Raw genomic sequence first — 17,027 nt, 5'->3', positions numbered from 1 at the left:
AATGTAACAGGCACTTCGTAAGCGTAATTAAGTAACTCTCCCATCTCCCAGCTGCGGGGTCCTTGTTAATGGGAAAGGACTCTAAACGCAGCCACTGCTTATGTTTGGAACCCAACTCTGCGTGCTCTCCCTCTCCCCCTCCCCCACTTTCTCTCCCTAGTGCTGCCTTCTTACCCCATTCAGGGAACCCGCTTTTAGAACTCACTCCCATCCGTTCCCAGGTCCCCCAGTTACTCTGAGATCGCAGGGTCTCCCCAGAGTTTAGAATGTAACACCATCAGAGGAAGTTCTGAAATTTAACTGGAATCCAAAATTTCAAAATATCAGTAACTTTTAAGGGTGGAACTTGAAGACGGCCGTGTGCTGGGGGAGCTTCCGGGCCATGGGTCACAGGGCACAGAGACTGGAGTCTCTCCCCTGGGATTCCAGGCCCTGACCTTCCCCATTGTGGAGAACTCGGCCAATCAAACTGACTTCTGATGGCAAATGCCTTCCCTCATTATGGCTTTAAGTGACTTCTTCATTTCCCATATATCTTTCTTGAAGTTCACATAAATATTTTTTATTTGCATTTTTGTGTTGAGTAAAAATAACACTGGCTTGAGATAAAATGTATGTGAATCACAGTGATTATACAGTCAATCTCTCTCTTTGCCAGGAAGTCCTGATGTAAGCAGATGAATATCTTGGGCCAAAAGCTTGTAAAGAAGATCAAGAATCTACAGATTGAATGTTTATTCCTTCGGTCATTCCACACACATTTTGTGAACCTACTATGTTCCAGATATTTACTGGGGACCCTATGGTGAACAAGACTAGTATGGCTCCCCAGAGGAAGGCAGATATTAGGCAAATTGTCACCCAAGCACTTACTTAGGGGTTATCTGCCTGGTGAAGATCACATGATGTTATGAGGACACATTACAGGGAATCTGCTCTAGGCTGGTGAGTTGGAGAAGTCCTCCCTAGGGAAGTGAGCAGCAGCGGAAGGGAGGTCTGCACAAGTCAGTGTAGCTTTAAGCCATTGGAAGCTCTAGTAAAAAGATTTTTTAAATAATTTAGCACCCCAAGTAGTACATTCTAAATGGAAAACAATGTCTGCTGAGAGGAGGGTCAGGGAGGCTCCAAAGAAAAGGGGGCTCTGGACTGTGAGTCCCACAAGGGGAGGGACCATGGCTGCTGGCCACCACCAGACCTCTATCACCTGTATGGTCCCTGGACCATGGAAGGTACTGAGGGGTTATCTGATTCAGTACCTAAGGGAACAAATGAATGAACAAATGACATCCTTAGGAAACACACATGCCAACATAAGACCATAACCATGGCCTACTTTTATAACCTCTGTCCCCTCCTTTATCCCCTACCAGTCACCCACAGGTTAAGGAAATTAATTCCCAGACCCTGGGCTTCTGAAAACGTATGCTAGGAAGCATATTATACTGGTTAAGGACAGGTAAAAATGTAAAAGCAAAAAAATATATAAATGGAGGGTGATTTGTTGAGTGATATTTCCAGGCTATCTCATCCCTCAGCTTCCCCCTGCAGGTCAGTCACATTCTCTGGTTTCCCATAAGTCTAGAAGGGAGAATGCTGCATCCAGGATCTTTATTTAACAACCCAGAGGCAGAAAAAAAAGATCTCTTCCTTCTCCAGTATCTATTAAACCTAGGAAAGAAACTAATTGGCTGGTTTGGGTCATGTGCCCACCCCTTGGACCAAGCTTTTGTGGCCAAGAGAAGAGTATTATGATCGGCTAGGTTTGGACTTACATGGCCAGAGGAGCTGATTCTGTAACTCACAACTTCGCAAGAATTACATGGAATGGGCCAACTGGCGTGCCTCCCAAAGAGGAATCTGCTGCCATCATTACCTTCATCAGGAAGAGGAAGAGAAGGACGGAAGGTATGCTAACAGCTAAGATCGATAGATGCGCCCCCATGCACCAATCTCCTCCCTGCTCATAAAGTCTTTCATTATTGCTGCAGCCAGTTGGATGAAAAAACATATGGACAATCATTCCCTAGCATCTTATATGAAATGTGCTTCTAACTATTCTCCGCATAGCAGAGAGGCCAAATGCCGTAACACAAATATAGGCTTTGGAGTCAGATGGATCCAAATTCAAATCTTGGCCTCCCAACATGCTCAGTATATAATCTTGAGTAGGTTACTTAAATCCCATGAGCTCTATTTCTCCATTTGCAAAGCAAGCAGCAAGACCTAACACATAATATACACTGAGGAATAAATGAGAAAAGTATGTGAAAGGCTTGGCATACATTCTCGGACACAAAGATGTCAATAAACGTTTGCTCGATGCATGAATTAATTAATTTGAACATCTCAGGTCAGATAGGACCTGGCTACATTGTCCTACTTCTATCACTCTGGAGCAGAATGAGCTTTTCCTTTCTAGTATAAATAGATGGTGACATAAAGATCTAGGACAGAAGTCCAATTGGCCAAGTATGGGTCACAGAGGCTGTAACTGTCCCTGTTTTATAGATGAAGAAACAAACTCAAAAGGGAAAAAAAAAAAGCAGTGCCCCCCAAAAGAAATCTAAGTACTCGGACCAACAGGAGGGGAGATAAATGGAAGAATACGAGCCTACACTGAACCATGGTTAAGCTGCCAGAAGAACTGGCTAATTACTGCTCTCTAATAAACAAGCAGAATCACAAAATTGCCTTTCGCCTGCATGGAGAGTATACCTCTTCCAGACAAGACTTGACCTGAGCCTCACCTTAGCACTCTAGGAGGAGGAACCAGGTACTATTAGCTCCTTGTACAGTAAATAAACTCAGAAAGTTTAAGTCATTCAATTAGGCCACATAAGCATCAAATGGTCAAAGCCAGGGTCAAACTTGGTTCAGTCTGAAAGAAGTATAACTGAAATGGCCATGGCACTCTTTTTATTATATATTGAAGCTGCCAGTTTCTCTACAAGCATGGACTCTGAGCATGGGCGTGATCTTGAAGGTCAGTAGACACAACCCCTGACCAACTTGGAAAACTCCCATCAGCTTCCCTGAGGTGTGGGGTTGGGGCAGAACCAGAATTTGAGACCCAACCCACAACCACTCCCCCTAGGGGGCAAAAAGCACCAAATGGACCACCAAGTCAAGAAATATATCAACCTGGGTGTAATTATTGAAAATAAAAAGTTCTTGATCTACAATATCCCTAACACTGTAGTAAGGAACTTAAGAATCTAGTATATTGTATTATATTATCAAGAAGTATGAATTGTGATCAATACATCTGTCATTGAGGAGATGCTTTACGGTTCAAGATTTTGAGGTCTAAGTTTTAGACAATGATATGAAAGGGATATGGCTACCCATCACCTCCTATACCTTCTGAAAGACTGGAATTGTCTCTACACACACACACACACACACACGTAGAGAGAGAGAAAGAGAGTAGTCATATGGTTTACTGTCCAGATTGGAACACTTAAGAGTCAAGGGGAGTGTTACTAATCATTATGCCATGACCACAGATAAATAAACAGGACTGTCCTGGGCAAACCAAAACAGTCACCCTAGTTAGAGGGAACAATCAAAAATCATTCAGTCACACAGAGCAAATATCAACTGTTGGATGTCTTGCTCAAAATATCTTCCCTCTTTATCCATCTTTTGTGACCTCAATTTTTCATGTGATACCTTGACAAACTGCTCAGGGAAAAGTGCAGATACATATGTTCTCAGCAAAGGTTTTACATGATTACTAATTTAGTTAAGATGGCTTTTAAACATTGTCTTCGGATAATCTAAGTTGGCTACAGAACAACAGCACAGTGGGAGGCTAATGGAGATTTAGCAACCTGCGGCTAATTGTAATTTCCTTTGGTTTCCTTTCTAGATCGTTTTCTTTTGTCTTTGAATCCCTCATCTCCATTTGTGTCAGGTTTGGTTCATTCACAGCTCCATCCCAGTTCCCTCTGAGGCCAAGAATGGACAGCAGGGCAGGGGGACCCAGGACATAGCTAGGACTGTGAAACCTGTCACCTACCCAGACTGGAAAAGAGCCCACTGATACAGATGGACAGAACTCTGTTTTCTCCACCCAAACATCCCTACCTGTGATGACTTTGGTGGGGGAGGTGAGTATCTACAGAGGAAATGAAACCTAAAGAAAATGAACTCAGTAACATTGTGGCCCTTTCCTCAAAGAGAGAGTTTAGTGATTCAACAAATGTCAGGCATGTTCCAGGCCTGGGGATGAAGCTCCTTTCCGAGAGGGCCCCAATAGAACCACATCGAATTGTACTGGTCAGATTGTGGAACCTCTTAAATTCTTAGGTGTAAAGAGGAAATGTTCACTTAAACAAGGATATCGGAAAGCTTTGACTTGAGATTCTTCTGAAATCAGTGGATCTTCCCAAAGTTTTCTATAAGAAATCAACTCATTAGATGAACCCTAGAAATGGACATTTGTAGAACCAGCAGGGGGGACAAGAGAGGAGCTGAGGAAATAGGCATGAAGATTGGAAAGAGTGAAAAGCCGACAAGAGAGAGAGCCTAGGGCGCATATAAGAACAAATTTATTAAGTCTACAGCCATGCCACCCTGAACAAGCCCGATCCCATCTGATCTTGGAAGCTAAGAAGGGTCGGGCCTGGTTAGTACTTGAATGGGAGACCACCTAGGAAGACCAGGTGTTGCTGGCATGAAAATTAAAAAATAAGAGACTGTAAGCTGACAAAGTCCTTGCAATCTGTGAGGTCGACCAAAAGTTGCCTCGCCTAAAAAAATAAATAAATTATGAAAAGTCTCTGCCATTCTGAAGGAACATAAGCAAATTTTGAGCTATCTGGAATCCTGAGTGATGGCAGAAGATGGGACAGACGACCAAGGAATCATGGCTTAGTGATCGTAAACCTAAGCTGCCAAGAGCCGCTAGATTCCAGCGGTGCTTCTGGGTCCCCCGCATGTGGGAATGAGAGTCAGGGCACAGGGGCTTAGGCAGGGCTCTGGCTTCCCAGCTCTACTTCATCCCATAAACATCAAAATTCCAGGTAAAATTTCATCTGAATAAGAGTCAATTACTCAAATATTTGGTAACCAAAGAGTCTAATGCCTGACAGACCTGAACCAGGATATGAATGGACTTGTCAAGGCCAAACACAAAAATACTAATACAGCTAAAATAGCAATCGGATCTCCTGGCTCCAGTCCAGCACTTTCTCCATCACACAATTTGACGTGAGGGATCTTTCCAGATCCTCGAATGAGAAAGTGAAAGAGGCCAAAAAGCAGAACCTTAGTTTTTCCCATTGTTGTCCAAGAGAACTCTGATCCCAAATGTCTCTCTTCCCCTCTCTTCCCCTCTCTTCCCGCCTCCCAGCTCCTTCCCTCTCCCTCTCCCTCTCCCTTTCCCTCTCCCCCTCCCCCTCCCCCTCCCTCACACAGAGCTCACCTTGGAACCTGGGAAACCTGCCACACTAACTCCAGGGTTCAGTGGTAACCCAATACATGTATCTTATAGGCAGTTGTGGGCAAAGAATCATTTTGATCTGTTTAATTAAGATGAGATGGGGAAAAATGTTAATGGTTATTTACATCACCTCACTGTCTTTCTGGTCCTCCGAAGACAGATATATCCACAGCAGAATCCTCAATTTTGCTAACTGGGATAATAGAAATATCAACTGGTAAAGATAAGAAAAAAAGTCTTCAATTGCTTGAAATCTAGCTTCCATAAATTATAGCTTGTGGACCAAATCTGGTCCACGTCCTAATTTTTGTAAATAAAATCGTATTAGAACACAGCTAAGCCTATTCATCTTCTTATTGTCTATGAATGCTTTCAAGTTACAAGGAGAGAGGCTAAGTATTTGTAAGAAAACATGTATACCCCACAAAGCCCAAAATATTTGCTATCTGGCTCTTTACGGAAAAAGTTTGATGATCCCTTCTCTAAATCAAGGTCTACAGAAATCAGAAGAGCCCAGGAAAGAGAAGAAAGACAGAGGAAAATAGCCCGAGAGGGGAGGAGAAAGAGAGAGCTGATGGAGAGAGGGGAAATAGGGGCAGAGTGCCTTGGCAACAGCCATGAAGAGAAACATTGGAAAACGAGATGTCTAAGAAGGCTTCTTAGAGTTTCGCTGTGTAATATGCATACGTTATATTCCTTTGGTCCCCCTGAGAAAAAGGTTTCAGTTAAATAACAATAGCATTATTTCTCAAAACTTTCAGAATGTATTTGTGATTTTTACTAATGTCAAGCTTCATGAGATTTGCCTATGGACAGAAGGTGTTGGATAAATATAGGCACAACCCAAGGAGGACCATTTTAACAAATGCCTAATAGTAAATACAGGGAAATTGAGACTGTATCCCCAATTCTCCGTTTCCAATGCCATTCTGGGCTGGCAATGAGATGACTGCAAATGACAGAAGCAGCCATGGTGGGCTCAACACAATAATAACAGGGACTAACATTTGAGCCCTGCATATGTTATCAGATACTTTCTATTTGTTACCTCATTGAACCTTGAGGAGAATCCAGCGGGACTCACTGCTATTAGCCCCATTTACAGATTAAAAAGCTGAGTCTCAGAGAAGGCAAGTAGCTGTTGTGCCAAAGTGGAGATATAAATCTGACTGCAAAGGACACTCTCATGGTTTTGCCTCCTTCCCCATTTTCAGAGTTCAAGGCTACAAATGCTGGCCAGAGGCCAACCCCCATCATCATAGCCCAATACGCCCAAAGGTCTTGGATCCCAGCCCTGTTTTTCCACCATAAACCCTGTTTTCCTACTGTTTTCCTCCTTTTCCACAAATCCCTCTGTTTTTCACAACACCCAAGCTCTCCTTCCAATTATTCCTTGAATTCCTGCTCCCTTCCCATGGCATTATTATGTCTTCACTTCCCAGAACTTAAGACTGTTTACAAAGACAATATAGCAAAATATATATACAATATAGAGCACAATCACAAATAGAGGAAAGTATGTTTCTAAAGGCAACATAACACTGGCATTACTAAACAAAGTGTTGCATTAAGTCTTATGTGATCGCAAGAGGTTGAAAAAGCACACAGTGAGTTTCCTAGCTGCACAAAGACAAATCTACGTTCTCACAATTGAAGCAAAGTGGTTTGTTTGTTTGTTTTCTCAGAGAGGCACAATTATTTCTCATTCTGAAACAAGAAAGTCCATTCTCTGCAGGGTCCTTAAAAGGATACCATAATATGTGGTGAACAGGATCTTCTCCAGGCCCTTCTTTATTTAGTCAACATGTTTAGCAATGTTTATTCGACATTTAACAAATATCTACTGAGTGCCTACTAGGAGTCTGGCACTGTTCCAAGCATAAGAAGCACACTAATGAACGAGAAAGGCACTGACCCTGCTCCCATGAGGCAGATGCTGGTATAGTCAGATGGCATCAAACCAAAGATCCAGTTAAAGCCTTCAAACCAGGGGCCAGGGAGAGGAGTATAAATGTCACTCTCCAGATGGGCAGCTTCCAGAGCTCTAATGATATTGGATGTGACATGAAGTCACTAGGATAAATTTGACTTGTAGCCTCAGTTTTTAGAGTGCTGGTATATGCAAAGATGTGTCTGCATATACATACCATGATACAGACAGACAATACGATACTCATTAAAAGCCTGCCCTTCTCCCTGTTGCCTCTCACCAAGCCTTCCTGGAACATTTATCAGCCTGCTGGCCACTGCAGGGTTCTCAGAGCTGACTTAGAAGAATAGATGGATGGACCATATTCTTCAAGCTATTTCCTACCAGAACATAGTATATTCTTAAACCTGGATCATGTTATAGAAATACCATTTTTTTTGTTGAAAAATAAAACTGCTCCTCAGCCCTTGGAACAAATGTCAGGGACCAGCAAATCCCTAGTGTAGATTTTTCTTCCCATGTGAGATTTCACAAGGGAAAAAATATATCACCTCAGGAATTTCAACATTAAAAAAAAGTAGGGGACCAGTCCTTAGTTCTTTAGCTTTAGATCTAAGACTTTTACTTTCTTCAGTTCCCAGGGAGATCAAATGAGATTCATCCTGGCAAGCAGACCCCAGAAGTTCAACAAATGTCTGCATCGCCAGGGATGGACATTTTGTCAAACGAACAATACCCTGAAGATTTCAGATGTCTCAGTTTGCAATCTGTGGATTCATAACTTGGAAATGGTTGGGGGAGGGAGGGCTGAAAGCTGAGAATTTATATCTGAGTAGAGATAAAAGTTCAAAGTGATCCCATGGGAAGAGACCTAATTTTACAGTAAGCCAAAGAATGTAAGAAAGAAATTTAAAAAAAAAAGGTCTCACAAAGAACACACATTTCCTAATGGCTTCCACAGGAAGCTGCAGGATCACCTGTGTGCATCTGTTTTAAGAACCTAGTACAGCTAGAGTGTTTGTGAAAGGTAAGCTACAAGGGGAACAGCAATGTACTCCAAGTGTCTAAATCTGTGCATCAGAAAGCTTGGCATGAGAGCAATTAGCATGTAAATTTTGCTTCTCACCACACCCAAATAAAATAGCTATCAAACAAGAAAGGAGAATATGGAGAGTTTATAATGGCAAAGTCTGCTTCTGATTCGGTCAGAGTGCAATGTGAGCACGATTCCTACAGAGAGAAGAGTCAGGCCACCACAGAGGTCACCACTCCTGCCCAAGCAAAAGGAAGAAAGCGACACGGACAGAACTGTTATTAAGAGAGTATCTGCTTTGTGCCAGACCCTGTTTACATTCGTTATCTATAGCTAATACTAAATTACCTCGACATTTAGCAGCTTGATCACACTTACTTTTCGGTTTCTGGAGGCCAGCAAACTAGGCGTAACCTTCACTGGGCACCTCTGGCTCAGGGTCTCACACAGGCTGCAACTGAAGTATTGGCAGGGCCCGCAGCCATTGCAAGGCTCTACTAGGGGAAGATCTGGTTCCAAGTTCATGGATGTTGACAGGCCTCCAGTGCTTGCCACATGGGCCTCTTCATAGGGCGGCTCATAACATGGCAGCTGGCTTCCCTCAGAAGTCAGTGAGACAGCGTAAGAGGGTGCCTAAGATGGAAGCCACGGTCTTTTCGTAACCTAATCTTGGAAGTGACATCCACCACCTTTGCCATATTCTTTTCATTAGAAGCAAATCACTAAGTCTGGCTCATATTTAAGAAAGGATCACACGAGGGCACAAATGGTAGAAGGTGGGGGTTTGGGGGCCATCTAAGAGGCTGCCAACCCACGGGGCTAGAGATTTTGCATCTGTTTACTGAAAACAAAACGGTGTGGAGGTATTCTTTTCCAAATTGTGCAAGCTTTGCAGCTGAGGCCATGGATATTTGAGTAAACTTAAGAAAACCTTACGCTTTGTGACAGAGCCAGGATTCAAAATGAAGAAGCCACACACTTCCTGTAACATCACACACTGGGAAGCAGAAAACGAGAGAGAGGATTCTCTTATACTCTCTTCCTTAGCCAATTTCTTCTTCATTTTGGAGGAAACTAGTATTTTAAAAGGGTAAATTAATGTCTAGTGAAGCATAACAGTTTCCCACAGATTTGTCTTATTTGCTGCAGAAATAATTATAAGATATTTTGCATAGAACACTAATGAAGGAAGCGTTTAAAAGCCTATCTGCTCTCGGTCAAACAGCAATGAGTAGGTACAACAGGGTGGAGATGGGACAGGTCTCTATCCACTCAACCTCCCTCTCTCACTCTCAGAAGCCTGAGGCTCTGATAAGCTTGAAAATGTCTGAGTACAGTAGAAATGACAGTAAAATCCATGAGTACAGAGCTTTAGAGTCAGAAAATCATCTTCTAACAGCTGAGAGGTGGTAGGCAAATCACGTCTCCAACCTCAGACTGACTCCCTTTTCTCTCTGAAATAGTGGAATAATGGTGATTACTGCTCCATCTGCAGACAGAAATTCAAGAAAGAGCCCTGGGTATGTGCTAGTTAATGCTAATTAACAAATGTTAGTTTATATTTTCAGAATAAAGAATTGTAAGTACCCAGATATTACTAAACTTGTCTTCTAGAAAGGGAAAAAACAAAAAACAAGAGCTTCAGATCCCAGAGTTTCAGATGCTCTGAAACACAAAATTCATAAAATGAATATTAAATCCTACAAAGAATGAGTGGAATGTTTGCTTTTTAGCCACAACTCAAGAAGTAGAAAATCTAAATAGCCATATATTTATATTACAGTAAGTGAATTCGCAATTAAGTGTCTTCCCACAAAGAAAACTCTGGGCCTAGATTGTTTTCCTGGTGAGTTTTATCAGACATTTAAGGAAGATATAGTGCCAATCCTAAACAAAAACTTTCAAAAAACTGAAGAGGAACACAATTCTAGCCTCGATGTATGAGACTAACATAAACCTAATGTCACATCCAGATAAAAACAAGGAAAGAAACTGCAAGCCAATGTATCTCATGAATATATATCATTCGAGAACAGTCCTCATGAAAAATCCTGACACGATAACAAATCGAATCCAAAAATATATTACAGAATACAACATGACCAAATGAGACTTGTCACAGGAATCCAAGGTTGGTCAACATTCAAATTATCAATAAAATTTCTCACACCAACAGAATAAAGGGAAGGGGGGGCTACGATAATCTCAACAGGTGCTGAAAAAGCTTTTGACAATTTATTATTTAGAGAAAAAAAACTCTCACAAACTAGGAACAGAGGAAACCTCCTTAAAACTAATAAATATTGTCTCTGAGAAGCTTAAAACCAACATTCAATTTAATGCTTTCTCAAGTAGATCAGGAAAGAGTCTGGGATGTTCACTCTCTCCACTTCCATTCAACATAGTACTAGAGGCTCCCGGCAGTTTAACAGGAAATGAAATAAAAATGCAAGGCATACAGAATGAACATAAAGTACAGCTGCCTTTATTTGCAGACAACGTAGGAGTGTACACAGAAAATTCTAAATAATCTAAAAAAAAAACTATAGAGCTAATAAGTGAATTTATCAATTTGTCACAGGATTTCTAGACCTAAACACAGAAGTTGAGACCATAAAATGTCTAGAAAAATATTAGAATATTTTTGCAAAGTAGGCTAGATAAAATTTCTTACAATATATAAATCAGTAGCCATAAAAACTGAAAAGCTGGACTTTATCAAAATGCTTCAAAAAATACTTCTGCTTATCAAAATATTGTTAAGAAAAAGAATAAGCAAGGCACAAATTGGAGGAAAATATTTACAACAAATCTGACAAAGAACATGTATCTAATATATATACACACACATATATACATATGCTTACATATGTCTATGTAATAGATACAAATATATATTAGGCAATATACATATATATGTAACATTATATATACATATATATAACTTCTACGAATAAATAATAAAAACAACCCAATAAATAATGGGAAAAAGACTGGAACAGACGTACGCATATAAAACCTTACTCGGTATCTTTAGTCACTAGGGAAAAGCAAATTAAAACTACAAGGAGATACCGTAATATACCCATAAAACAGCTAACATGAACCCCAAATTTCTGTGAAGATGTGGAACACTGAGAACTCCTATACATAGTGGTAGACTTGTAAAATATCACAACCACTCTGGAAAGAGCTCCAACAGTTAATTAAGGAGTTAAACATATATTTAGTCTACAACCAACAATTCCACACTAAGATTTTACCTAAGAAAAATTAAAGCGCATATCCGCAAAAAAGTCTCTTACAAACTTATTCATAGCAGCTTTATCCATAGCAGCCAAACACTGGTAGCAGCCGGGGTGTCCATCAGGAGGTAAAGAGATGCACACACTGTGGTGAATTCATGCAGTGGAACAACACTCAGCAATAAAAATGAGCAACCACAGATAGACAAAGCAAAAGTATTATGCTGAGGGAGAAGCTTTCACACAAAAGTACACACTGCTTGGTTCCATTTACAGAAAGTTTTAGAACAGACAAAACTAACCTTCAATGATAGAAGTCAGGACGGTACTTACTTCTAGCAGGGCGGAATGACCAGGAAGGACACAATAAAGCTTTCTGGAGTTATTACAATGTTTTTATAATAGTATGGCTTATGTGGGCATATATGTTTGTCAAACCAAAACTCATTAAGCTGCATCCTTAATGTTTGTGTATTTCACTGTATTTAAAGCTCAATTTTATAAAATCTTAGGTTTTAATTGTAGAAATTGATGATTTTAAAGTGGAAGTACAGACAACCTAGGAAAACCACTCTTGAAAGAGTACAATGATAAGGACTTACACTGCCAGACTTCAACACTCAACTCTAAAGCCACGGTAATCAAGACTGCAGCAGGCCCCAATCCCTTTCAGGGACTGGTGCTCCTATGAGAATCTAAAGCCTGATGATCTGAGGTGGAGCTGAGGCGGTGATGCTAGTGCTGGGGAGCGGCTGCAAATACAAATAAAGCTCCATTCACTCGCTTGCCACTCACCTCCTGCTGCGCATCCCCAGTCCTAACAGGCCTCAGACTGGTACCTCATACACCGCCCGGGGGTTGGGGATCCCTGCTCTATGATACTGGTAATGAAAGACACATCGATCATTGGAAAAGAAAAGTCCAGAAAGACCTACGCTTATATAATCAACTGATTTTTTTTTCAGTCGAGAAACCTAAGCAATTAAATGAGGGGAAAGAAAAGTTTTTTTAATAAACAGTACTGGAACAAATAGCTATCTATAAGGGGAAGAAATGAATCTCAACTCGTGTCTCACACCATACACAAAAATTCGACATGGATCAAACATATAAGTATAAAAGCTTAAAACAATAAAACTGCCAGAAAAACAACACAGGAGAATATCTTTGCAACTTTGAAGTAAACATACATTTTCTTAGAAATGAGAAAGTATTAACTGTATTATATTAAACTTTATCAAAATTTTTTTTAAATTATGTAAAGATATCATTAAGAAAAAGAATAAGTCAGGCACAGACTAGGTGGAAATATTTACAAAACATTTTCTGACAATCCTTTGGACCCAAAATGCACACAGAACTCCTCAAACCTCAATCATAAAAAGACAACCCAATTTTTAAAATGAGTAAAAAGGCAAACAGGTAGTTCACAAAAGAATACATGTGAGTGGCCAATACACACAAGGAAAACGTGCTCAACTCCATTAGTCATTGGGGAAATGCAAATTAAAACAAAAGTTAAATCACATACACGCTATAATGGCTGACATTTAAAAGGCTGACCACACGTGCTGGTAAAGATGTGGAGCGACAGAAATGCTCCTACATGAGTATCAGGTGCGCAGAGCGGCATGGCTGCTCTGGAAACTGCTCTGGCAGTTTCCCATAAACGCTCGCCTACCCTGTGCCTCAGCAATTCCATTTCTATGGATTTACCCAAGGTAAATGAAAATATGTGCACAGTAAGACCTGTACAAGCATATTTGTATCAGCTTCATTCTTAATAATCAAAAACAAAAATGACCCAAATGTCTTTCAAGTGAATGATAAACAATTAAGCTATAATCACAAAACAGAATGTTATTCGGCAATAACAGGAATAAATTACTGATGTATGCAACAACACGAATGAGCCCCAAAGAAATGCTGCTGAAAAAAACAGATACAAAAGAATACATCCTGCATAATATAATTTATATGCAGTTCTAGAACAGGCAAAATTAATCTCTACTGAAAAAAATCAGAGCAGTGTTTTCCTGAGGGTCGGGAGAAGGCGGGTCAGGACAGACTAGAAGGACCAAGAGGAATGTTTTGGGGTGATGAAACTGTTTGGTGTTTCAACAGAGATGTGGGTTACATGGCCATATGCATTTGCAAAAACTCATCAAACTGTACTCTTAAAATCTGTGCATTTCATTGTATATTATTATGTCAATTTAAAAAATGAGCTAACATATTTTAAAGAAATGGGAAAAGAAATGGGGAAAATGCATGTACAAGAGCCTGAGAAAATATGTAGGCTCAGTGAAGCAGTGATTAATAACAGGTGAGCACCGAGTCATGGTGAAATAAAATATCTTTTTGCTAATGACTCATTTTTTTCAATGTTATTGATTGCTTTAAGTAATTCTCCCTCCTTTTTTTAAAGATGCTTACCTAGAGAAACATGTTAATTTTCTATTAAGTTTACAACATTATTCTTAAGCATGTACAGTTTGTTGGCCAAACCATAAAGCCATAATATGTCTTTACCATCTACCAAGCAGGCACAGTCACTTACCTGAGGTTCAGGTAGCCAAGAATATATCGGTGAACACCTGAATGCTGAGCTGACAGATATAATAAAAAATAAACGCAACCATAGCATAGATCATTCTGTGCTTCACCCTGAGCCCTTCTGTTCTTTAGCTCAACAAATTAGGCCTTTTATATGCTTTGGGCACTAGTTTTCCTGAAATCATTTTCAGGTGCTTTAAATATATGCAATGTACCAAGAGGCATTAAGAAACTTACAACACCTTACTTGGTGGACAGCAAATTTAAGCTAACTGTAGAATATACATTCAAAAACTAAATAACCAGGATGTTAGTTTGATTGTAGGGAGTAAACCATTTCTCTCAGTGGTGAGAGAGGTAGTCTCATCTTTCCCCCACCCGCCTTTCTTGGGCCAGAAAATTATCAAAGCAGGATCGCAAAAAGAGCATTTGCTGAGGAGGCTCAAACCTGAGATGAAACAAACCATTTTTGCATAGTAACTCCCAAAAACCTTGCTATGGAAAGGCCTATATTCACAGGGGGAAAGACTGACCGGTCTCCAAGATGTTCCCTTAGTGGCATCTGAATCCGCACCTCTCGCTGCTCTCTTATTCAGAGTAAAGCCAGTTGATTGAATGCCACTGGTGATTAGAAGCGGTTGAGGCCTGCAGTCACAAGTGGGAGCATTAAAGGGCTTAAGGGAGAGAATTAAGTGATCATTACAGCCCAGATTTTCTCATAGCAAGTACAAGAGGCTGGTTCCAAGAGTTTAACTTCAAATACCCATAGCTGCTGGGTAGCTGAGGCAAGTCATGTAGAATGAATGAGTCACACCTGATTCCTCCCCACCCATTCAGCTGAAGAATGTAGAGTCTTCGTGACCTAAAGTGTAGCCATGAGTCAGCAGCATCAATACGACCTGGAAATTTGTTAAAATACAGAATCCAGGGCCCCACATCAGACCTACAGAATCAGAGCATGCACTGCTACAAAATCCCCATGTGATTCACATGCACATCGAAATTTGAGAAATACCGGGGGAGTTCTTTTGTTTTTCTCACGCACACACACACAATCCATAGCATTTATTATGTGCCAGGCACTGTTCTACATGTTTCACAAATATTAACAGATTTAATCCTCATAGCCACCTTCTGACCGGTAGGTACTATTGTAATCTCCAATTCAATGAAGAAAAATATGGGGCACAGAGAAGTGACTTGCCAAAGGTCACACTGGTAGTTAAGTGGCAGAGCTGGGATTTAACCCTAGAAGCCTCGCTCCAGTGTCCATGCTCTAATGATTCCATGTTAATTTTTTTCTGGGACCAACTGATTTGTCTGGCTAGTTAAATCTACTGTGCTTTAATAATGAACTTTTAACACACAAGTTTTTCCACCCTACAGGACACAAGATTGAGGTATGCTTATTTTCGGTGCTCTCCGCAAAAGAATCTAAAACGTATTTCTATATTTTAGAAAATGGCACTGCTTGCCTAATTTTCCCGTTGGTGGTTAGAATGTGGACACATATTCAGCTTAGCTTACTTAAATACCTATCTTCACAAACCTGGAGGGATTCCTTTGACTAATAACAAAGATAGAAAATGACTGAACCTATAATGGAAAGCATTAAAATACTATATGATTTATGTAAATAAATGTGCACCAAACAAACTACAACTCATAGCTAGCATCACACTGTACATTTCTGGTATTAATTCAGTTCCTCCCCACCAAAAAATGAGTGGAACCCGCAGGCACATGTAGCTTAGGGAAATGATCCTGAAACAATATCAAGATGTCCACGTCTCACAGGAGTGCATAAAAGACCAATTACTTCTTGTAAGAAGCTCTTCTCGTCAATCTCAATAAAGGAATTTGTTAAACTCTTTAGTGGGGGGATCTACGAAATGCACACAATATTCTTCTGGGTTGCATTTTCTGTCTCTGAGCCTCTGCAGTGGGGGATCTTAAGTGCAGACCTTGAGAGGCCGCACTGACTTTTAGCACCATGAACACCACTCTCAGGGTGTGTGGGAAAGCTATTCATGCTAGACTTCCTTCCTTTGTTACTTTATGAAATGGTCCCTTGGTATCGCTGCTATTAGTATTTCATGTCTCCTTATGTTTAGACAAAAAGCTCTGATAGCATTATTGATTGACTAGATTATTCCATAGAGAACATATTTGTTCATTTTTTTTTATTGGTGTATAATTGACATGCAATATCCTATTAGTTCCAGGTATATCATAGTGATTCAACATTTATATACACTACAGAATGATCCCCCCATAAGTCTAGGTACCATCTGTTACCATACAGAGCTATTACGATATTATGGACTATATTTCCTATGTCATACATTACAACCTCATGAATCATTTATTTTACAACTGGGAGTATGTACCCCTTAATACCCTTCACCTCTTTCATCCATCCCCCAATCCCTCCCCTTTCTAGTAACCATCAATTTGTTTCTTGTATCAATGATTCTGTTTGTTCATTTGTTTTGTCTTTTAGATTGCATATGTAAATGAAAGCATACAGTATTTGTCTTTCTCTGCCTTATTTCACTTAGCATAATACCATTTAGGTCCGAGAGCAAGATTTTATTCTTTTATATGGCTGAGTACTATTTCACTGTGTGTATGTGTATGTATGTGTGTATATATGTACATATATAGATATATCACATCTTTACCAATGTATCTACTGATGGATACGTAGATTGTTTTAACATCTTGCCTATTGTAACTAATGCTGCAATATTTGTTCTTGCCTAAGAAGCAAGTTATGACCACAACCAATGGCCTCACGACAAGCATCTTTTCATC

At 40.2% G+C, this 17,027-nt stretch overlaps 1 long non-coding RNA gene and 1 pseudogene across 4 annotated transcripts in view; one reads left to right on the top strand and one right to left on the bottom strand.

Annotated features, from left to right (window-relative positions):
- Positions 1-16,571, bottom strand: part of LOC107519736 — a 399,180-nt gene extending 382,609 nt beyond the window's left edge. For all 4 annotated transcript variants that reach the window (XR_004954244.1, XR_004954245.1, XR_004954247.1 and 1 more), the window contains exon 1: positions 14,744-16,571. This is a non-coding gene — a long non-coding RNA (uncharacterized LOC107519736). The remainder of the gene's footprint in view (positions 1-14,743) is intronic.
- On the top strand, positions 4,561-4,679 carry LOC118611611 (annotated as a pseudogene).
- Positions 16,572-17,027: the final 456 nt, after the last annotated feature.

The sequence above is a fragment of the Rousettus aegyptiacus genome, unplaced genomic scaffold, assembly GCF_014176215.1.
Source record: "Rousettus aegyptiacus isolate mRouAeg1 unplaced genomic scaffold, mRouAeg1.p scaffold_m13_p_14, whole genome shotgun sequence".
NCBI classification, from domain to species: Eukaryota; Metazoa; Chordata; class Mammalia; order Chiroptera; family Pteropodidae; genus Rousettus; species Rousettus aegyptiacus.
Note: the sequence above shows the minus strand (reverse complement) of the source record. Positions and strands in the feature narration are given on the sequence as shown.